This window comes from Furipterus horrens, unplaced genomic scaffold, assembly GCF_987537825.1.
Source record: "Furipterus horrens unplaced genomic scaffold, mFurHor1.1.pri manual_scaffold_7, whole genome shotgun sequence".
Lineage (NCBI taxonomy): Eukaryota > Metazoa > Chordata > Mammalia > Chiroptera > Furipteridae > Furipterus > Furipterus horrens.
In genome coordinates this window covers 33,674,805-33,683,590 of record NW_028327177.1, presented here as the reverse complement: position 1 = coordinate 33,683,590, position 8,786 = coordinate 33,674,805, and the positions used below count along the sequence as shown (strand labels likewise).

The window sequence follows — 8,786 nt, the reverse complement described above, 5'->3', positions numbered from 1 at the left end:
GCAATCAACATGTTAACAGAATTGGTTTCCTCTCAGGGCTCTGAGGGAGAATCTTTTCCATGCCAATCTCCTTGCTTCTTGTGGTTGCTGACGATCTTGGGTATTCTGTGGTTTTAGATGCACTGCTCCAATCTCTCCATCTTCACATGAAGGTCTTCTCCCTCTCTGTCTTCTCAATGGCCATTTCCCTCTTTGTCTCTTTGTCTTCCCTCCTTATGAGAACACCACTTACCCTAATGATCTCATTTTAACCTACTTATATCTGTGAATACCTTATTTCCATATGCACAGTACTGGGGATAAGGATTTCAACATTTCTTCAGTACATTCTGCCGCACACCTTAAAAAACCCTTAACATACTATAAGTTACTTCCACTGATTCTTTTATCTAGTCCCTTGTTTTGAATACATCCATGTTGGGAATAAAGTAGGAACTAAATATTCATTGACTAATTAAACCATTTTCTCTTTCTTTATAAAGGTACTTTTTAAAAATATTTTATTTGTCTATCTTTAGAGAGAGAGGAAGGGAGGCAGAAAGAGAGAGAGAGAAATACCGATATGCAAGAGAAACATCGATCAGTTGCCTCTTGTATGCATCCCAATGTGGACCCAACTCACAAGCCAGGCATGTGCCTAGGACTGGGAATCAAACCAACAATCCTCTCTGTGGGATGATGCCCAACCAACTGAGCCACACCAGTCAGGGCAACCATTTTATCTTTATAGCTGTCTCATGTGAAAGACCTTTAGGGATAGAATCTCTCATCTTGAATTTATGTCCTGGGGTTTAATTAAAGGAGCACTTCCTTCTAATCAAAAGCTTTGCATTTGCATTCTGTGATAAATAACTGGATGACCAGTTTTTTGCTGAATTGATACAATTAGTCATTTCAATTAAACTCGGTTAACTGGTCAAATCAGTCAGTCAAAATGATTTTGAAGTTAGACATATTGATGTAGACTATTTTAAAGCAATTTAAATCTTTCCTTTTACTTTGTCCTCTGTGAAGATGAAGAATACATGTTCTTCTCATAAAAATCCTTCTATCCTTCTAAAAGCCAGCTTCCCCCCAAAATATGTCCAAATTCAGTAACTACATTCGAGTCTATACATGGGTTTTAAAGACATTTCAAATATATAAGAAATGTTGATTTGATACTTGTTATTTTAAAAGCAACTAAAACTACTATGCAGCCCATAAGCCTAGGTTACTCTACCTTAAAAAGTAAAATACACAAAATTTTTAATTAGACTTCTTCAAATATCTGATGCTTGTTGGAAGATTTTTACTATGGATCATAAGTCCTTTGCTGGTCTTTAATCTGTTACACAATTAAAAAAATTTTTTTCTATGTTTAAAAGACATACCTTAGGACTACCAAAAATAAAATATTTGGTCTCAAAATTTTTTTTTGTTTATTAAAATTATAAACTATACCTTTTATGAAAATTCCAGAGGAAATTGAATAAAACATACTTGTTATTTCACTTTAATTCTTAATTATCCTTCAAATAGAAATTATATTTTTCTGTGTTCAAGTACATTAACTTTTGAGGCAACGTAAGAAAACTTGTCCTGAAATCTATCAAAAATGGTCCTCTATGATTTATGTGTATATATTTCTCCCTGGATTTTCATTGAATCTTTACATTTTATTTGAGTAGGTTAGAAATAAAAGAAATATGAGTATTAGGCATAGGTTTGTTGTTTGGGAAGAACTGTTTTACTAAACTATATTCAGGGTGGGGTGTGGATTGTAGGGCTGGGCAAAGAAGGTAAAGGGATTAATCAAAAAAGAAAACAAAACAAACCAACTCATAGATACAGACAACAGCATGGTGATTACTAGAGGAGAAGGTAGAAGAGGGAAAAAGCGGGAATGAATGGTCATAGAAGGAGACTTGACTTGGGGTGGTAAACACACAATACATTGTACAGGTGATGTATTATAGAATTGTACGCCTGAAACCTATAGAATTTTATTAACCAATGTCACTCCAATAAATTCAAAATAAAATAAAATACATTCTGAACCATAAAATGTTTTACTGATTCTGGTTCACTTACCAAATGGGAAGTATAAACGGAGCTGATTATTTTAAGGGCTGTAAATGGCTTTTTAGAGCATACCAAATGTATAGGGAGATGTCTAAATGTATTTCAAATTATTTCACAGAATTTCGAAATGTAATTTGGAGCAATTAACTATAAAAAAAAATCAATGTTTTACTAAATGAAAAGGAGGATATTTTTATAAGTAACATAGAAAGCTTTTTAGAATATTTTTGTTTTTTGTTTTATTTCCAGTCTTGTGTGTTGGGAGTCTCTCCCAAGATTGGATGGCCTTTGATCCTGCCTCCATCTCTGCCTCCTAGAGTCTGCTCCTAGCTCCTGTCTTTCTTGACTTTCACTGTGATTCTCGACTTAATTCTCTCTTACAGTAATAGGCCAGTTTTAGGCTGATTTCACAAGTGCAACTTCTGGTACTGAAACCTGGGCCATTTGCCTAGATTTAAACAAGAGGTGGGAGAGAAATAATATAGTCTGTTATAATCTATGGATTGATGATCTCCTAAAACACAATATACAACACACTATCTTTTATTAGGACGTATACTTAAGACAGTTTTTCTCTTAGTATAAGCAGCAAATTTCTGCTCTACGTGCACTGTTATTAATAATGTCCCAATATCTTAAATGTCTAGAAAATGTCTTCTAAAAAGTAGAATTCAATTAATCCTTCTTGTTATTTTTGCTCCTTATTTTAATTGTATGTATTATAGATATAGCTGAAACTCTCTACTTTCCAGACTCTATTGTAAAGTTAGAATTATCTTTCCTATAGATATCTTTATATATATTCAATAGGATACATGATATATCCCTATATAAGATGATATTGCTTTGGAAGTTATTAAATGTATACATTAAATTATTTTTCAATTACATTAAAATGCACTAGGATATTTTGTAAGCCACCAACTCATTCTTTTTTAGCAGATTTGAAGAAAAGAAAAACGTTAGCCTGTCACCAGTTGCTTGAAGTTGGTTCGTGGGTCTCTGAGACCTGAAAGTTGAAAGCATCTTTTCGCGCAGGGGATTGCGCCCGGCAGCCCAGCGGCCATAAACATGCCACAAAACGAGTATATTGAGTTACACCGTAAACACTATGGATATCGTTTGGATTACCCTGAGAAAAAGAGAAAGAAGGAAGGCCGAGAGGCTCATGAACATTCAAAGAAGGCAAAAAAGATGATTGGTCTGAAGGCTAAGCTCTTCCAAAAGCAATACCATTCTGAGAAAATACAAATGAAAAAGACTATCAAGATGCATGAAAAGAGAAACACCAAACAAAAGAATGATGAAAAGACTCGACAAGGAGCAGTACCTGTGTACCTACTGGACGGAGAGGGACAGTCCCGAGCTATAGTACTTTCCAATATGATTAAACAAAAATGAAAAGAGAAAGCGGGAAAATGGGAAGTCCCTCTACCCAAAGTCTGTGCCCAGGGAGAAACAGAAGTATTAAAAGTTATTCGAACTGGAAAGAGAAAGAAAAAAGCATGGAAGAGAATGGTTACTAAAGTCTGCTTTGTTGGAAATGGCTTTACTCGAAAACCATCTAAATATGAATGATTCATTAGGCCAATGGGCTTACATTTCAAGAAGGCCCCTGTAACACATCCTGAACTGAAAGCCACCTTCTGCCTGCCAATACTTGGTGTAAAGAATCCCTCATCCCCACTCTATACAACTTTGGGTGTTATTACCAAAGGTACTGTCATCGAGGTGAATGTAAGCGAGTTGGGCCTTGTGACACAAGGTGGCAAGGTTATTTAGGGAAAATATGCCCAGGTTACCAATAATCCTGAAAATGATGGATATATAAATACAGTCTTACTGGTTTGACAGCAGTTTCATACAAGTAACTTTAGTGTGATGTTTCTGTATAGTAGAATATTACAGCAGTTTACATGTCTGCAGTCATCAAGAAAACTATTTATTTTATTGTAAAGAACATTAAAATGGCCCAGTTTTACAAAAAAGGAAAGAAAGAAAAGAAAAACTTTATTGGCATATAATACACATACCATAGAATTTACTCATTTAAAGTGTGCAGTGAATAAACATTAGACCAGAAACTATAAAACTACCTGAAGAAAATACAAGGAAAAAGCTTCTTGACATTGGTCTGGGCAAGATTTTTTTTTTTTTTTTTTTTTTTGGACATGACCACTATGCACAGATAACAACAGCAAAAATAAAGAACTGTGACTGCATTAAACTAAAAAGCTTTTGAGCAACAAAGTAAACAGCAGAGCGAAGGGACAACCTATGGAACGGGAGAAAACATGTGCAAACCATACAGCTGATAAGGGGTTAATATCCAAAATTCTGAGTGGGGCAAAAGTAGGTTTATAACTGTTCATATGGAAAATAATAGGATAATTAATAAAAAATAATTCAAGAAAAAATTCTGATTTTTGCATACTCACAACTGTAAATCTACTTTTTTTCCAGTGTATAAGAACTTAAATCAACTTAGTAGCAAGAAGACAAATAATCCAATTTAAAAATGGAGAAAAACTTGAAGAGACATTTCTGAAAAGAAGATATAAAAAAGGCCAATGGGTCTATAAGAAGGTGTTTAATATCACTAAGTCATCAGGGAAAGGCAAATCAAAATCACAATGAGATATCATCTTACATCTGTTAGAACAGATTTTATCAAAAAGATAAAAAATTAACAACTGTTAGTGAGAATGTGAAGAAAAGAGAACCCTTGTAAACTATTGGTAGGAATGTTAAGTTGGTAGTCATTTTAGAAAAGAGTATGGAGTTCTCTCAAAAAATATTAAAAATAGAACTACCATATGACCCAGCAAACCCACTACTCACTATATATATATTTTAAATAAAATCAGTATCTGGAAGAAATATCTGCACCCTGGTGTTCACTGCAGCATTATTTATAGTAGACTAGATATGGAGTCAACCTAAATTCTGTCAAAATATGAATGAAGAAAATGTCGTGGGTATATACAATGAAACATTATTCGGCCTTACTAAAGAAGGAAATCTTGCCATTTGCAATAGCATGGATGAGCCTAGAGGACATTGTGCTAGGTGAAATAAATAAGACATAGATAGACAAATAAGGCATGATCTCAGTTATATGTGAAGTCTAAAACAGTAGAATTCATAGAACCGGAGACTAGAATGGTGGCTACCAGGGGCTGGGGGATGGGAGAATTGGAGAAGAGGTCAAAAGTATACAAAGTTTCAGTTATGCAAAATTAATAAATAAATGCTGGAGATCTATTGTACAGCACAATGACCATACTTAATGTTAATGTTAAGATCTCCTAAAAGAGATCTTAGTTGCTCTTTAAAAAAAGTAATTGTGAGGAGATGCATATGTTAATAAACTTGAGTGTGGCAATCACTTCACAATGTATATGTACACTAGAACATCCTGCTATATACCTTTAAAATGTATGCAATTGAATAGATTTTTGTATACTGATAGAATTGTGAAACTATCACCAAAATCTAATTTCATAACATTTTCTACACCCCAGTGATTACTCATTCCCCTTCCTTCAGACCCTGGAAACCACAAATCTACTTTCTGTTTCTATGGAGTAACTTATTCTGAAAATTTCATATAAATGAAATCATAAAATATGTGGTCATATGTGACTGGTTTCTTCCATTTAGCATAATTTTCCAAGATTTATTCATGTTGTGTCATGTAACTGTACTTTATATTGTTATTGCCAAATAATATTCTATTATATGGAAATGAAACTTTCTTTTATTCATACTTTTAATTGGTGACTTATTCCTGTCAATTCTAACTCCTTCAAATTTTTACAATTCATTCATCTTCTAATCTTCAGTGCTGCAGTTTTTGTTGGAATATTTTTCACGTAAACCAATTCAATGGTTTCCTAACTGGTCTCCCTGCCTCTAATTTTTTTTTTCAATTGTTTTTGAATTACTGTTGTCCCATTTTTCCCCCATCGCCACCCCCCCCAGCCTATCCCTTCTCCCACAGTCATACCCCACCCTGTTGTCCATGTCTATGAATCATTTATACATGTTCTTTGACTAGACCGTTTCCTTACTTATCTACTCACCTTCTTTTCTCTACCTTAGCATGGAATTCAAGACTCTCCACTGTCTTCCTACTTCTCTAAGCTCAGGCCTAACCCATAATAAAAAGTCCCCATGCCCCAGCCATTTAGAACTATGTAGTCCTCTGAATAATAGTATATCTTTATGCATACTAATACATTTATTAGCAATGTTATCCCTTCCTGGTTATCTAATGATCAATTGTTTATGTTGTAAGATTGCCTCACGTTGTGTATTCTCTAAGATTTGTAATTTATTGCATATATTTATGGGTATATTTAGTTCTTTAGTATAAAGAACTAAATTCATATTGAAGTTTTAGTCATTGTCTATGAATCCTTTTCTGTTTTAATTACAAATTAATGTTTCATGTGTATTTCTGGGTTAAATAAACATTTATTTTGTATATTTGAAGATCTTAACGAAGTATTTGGTTAGCCAGCTGAGCACACACTCATCCTAGTTAATAACCTCTTGACATCATATCAGACTACTGTGTCAAAATTAGTAGGGAGGTATCTTAGAAATTTGTAGAAAATGGTAGTTAAAACTCTAAAGTTATTATGTTACTTATTTCTAAATCAGAGGAAACTTATAACAATGTTATTCCCACATTCTTGCCTTCAGATGCCATCTGAAGTGGGGGACAAAAGGTGAAATAATGGCTATTAAATTGGGAATTTTGGCCATGACAATGTGAAACTCATTTATATGTGTAGTGGTAGGAAAAAAAAAATAGTGGGCACTGTTATCTACAAAGTTTGTCACATGATTTACACCATTGAGTAGCATATTTAAGATGATGTAAAAACACCCCCATGGGTAGAGAAGAAAGAGGAACCTCCTATGATTTTCTTCTCCTGACATTTTCCTGTTTGATTAGGTTTATATTTGGTTTGGGGAAATCCTTGCAGCAATCAGTGCAGCAGCTGTGCGACTAATGTTCAGACTAATACATCATGGAGTTACTGACTGACCCCGATAATCTTGATTTAATTTTCTTTGAGGGCTCTGTGCTTGAGCCACACAAATGTATGGTGATCCCACAGAGAACCCCTCTCCTTATTCCTTATTCAATTCTTACATATAGATATGCTTTGAATAACCTCAATTATTTGGGCAAAACAGGAAGTTGCTCAAGAGTGCCTGCCATTAAGATGGCAACAGGTACGCTTTCTATGTAAGAGGCTTGACTTTTCAGTACTTTTTTCCTTCATGCATAGTTCAACTTCACAGGTTTTCCTCCGAGCCCTTTTAAATGGGTAGGTTTCTGAAACTCTGCTTCTACCTCCCCACTGGACAAAACAATCTCTCCTTCTCCAGGCACACTTTTGAAGGCATCTCAGCTGTTATGAGCACTAATTCATAAACAGGACTCTGGGTGATAGGTACCACTGTCTTACCACAGAGTTCAAGGTAGGAGGGCTGATGTGAGATGTGGGCATAGAGCAGTGAGATTCCAAATTTATTTTATTTTTTCTTATTGATTTTATTTTATTTGGACACTTTGTAAGACCTAAAAGATAATTTTTTTGAGACTAGTAGGAATTACTTCTCACTGAGAGGAAATCATGCTCCCAAACCAGCAAAAGCAGGATATACATAACTAAACTGATCAAAATATGAATTGAGTAACATTTATTAGGAATTTGTGTGGGTTGAAATAACAAAGAAAAAGATTTATTTCTAAAGGCATGAAAAAATGGTAAACTGATTTCATTTTTACCTTCCAAGACTAGTGAAAATGGAAGTGATGGTGATTTCCATACTGATGTGGGTAATAATGCGATTTGAAGTATTGTGAAACCTCTTATGATTTCTTTAGCAAAATACATTAGTTTTCTAAAAAGGGCATAACAAATGACCATCAACTTGAGTAGTCTGAAACAACAGAAATTTATTCTTACACAGGAGATCAGAAGTTAGGAATGGTGATAGCAGGGCAAGCTCTCTGTCTTTTAACTTCTGTTTTTTTGTTAGTAATTCTTGCCATTCCTTGGTTTGTAGCAGCATAATTTGCATCCCCGCTTCCCTTCTGATATAGGGCCTTCTTTCGTCTGAGTATCTGTGTCTTCACATGAAGTTCTTCTCTCTTGGTGTGTGTTTCTCTGTGTCTGTTCTCTTCTCATAAAGCCAACAGTTGTATTGAATTAAGGATCTATCCTTCTCTAGTATGACCTCATCTTAATACACTCATATATGTTAATTACATCTGCAAAAATCTTATTTTCAAAGAAGGTCCCATTCACAGGTACCAGGGTTTAAGACAAACATTTCATTTTGGGGGATACAATTCAACCCACCACGTAGTAGATTATTGTCAATAAAGGACACCTTCATTGGTATTCTTTTCTGATAATGTTGTCTGAGCTTTGTTATATATGGTATGATTAAACGAAACTACTGGATATTAAGACAAATGCTGGTCATTATAAATTCAAATCCCTATAACCTCTTTTGAAGTGAAGAAAAAGAAATTCTTGTTCCAATAATGCTGCCTTTACTCAATGTATTTTTGGAGACTTCTCTGTGTAAAGTGACTTGAGAGACAGTAAATTACCCAAATAGCTTTAAATTATGACATATGTTTATTCCTAGGAGAAATAGTATGTTGTAGGGAGGAAGCATCTAGACTTGGT

General features: G+C 34.4%; 1 pseudogene; it reads left to right on the top strand.

Moving 5' to 3' along the window:
* Positions 1-3,135: 3,135 nt before the first annotated feature.
* On the top strand, positions 3,136-3,915 carry LOC150004253 (ribosome biogenesis protein NSA2 homolog pseudogene; annotated as a pseudogene).
* Positions 3,916-8,786: the final 4,871 nt, after the last annotated feature.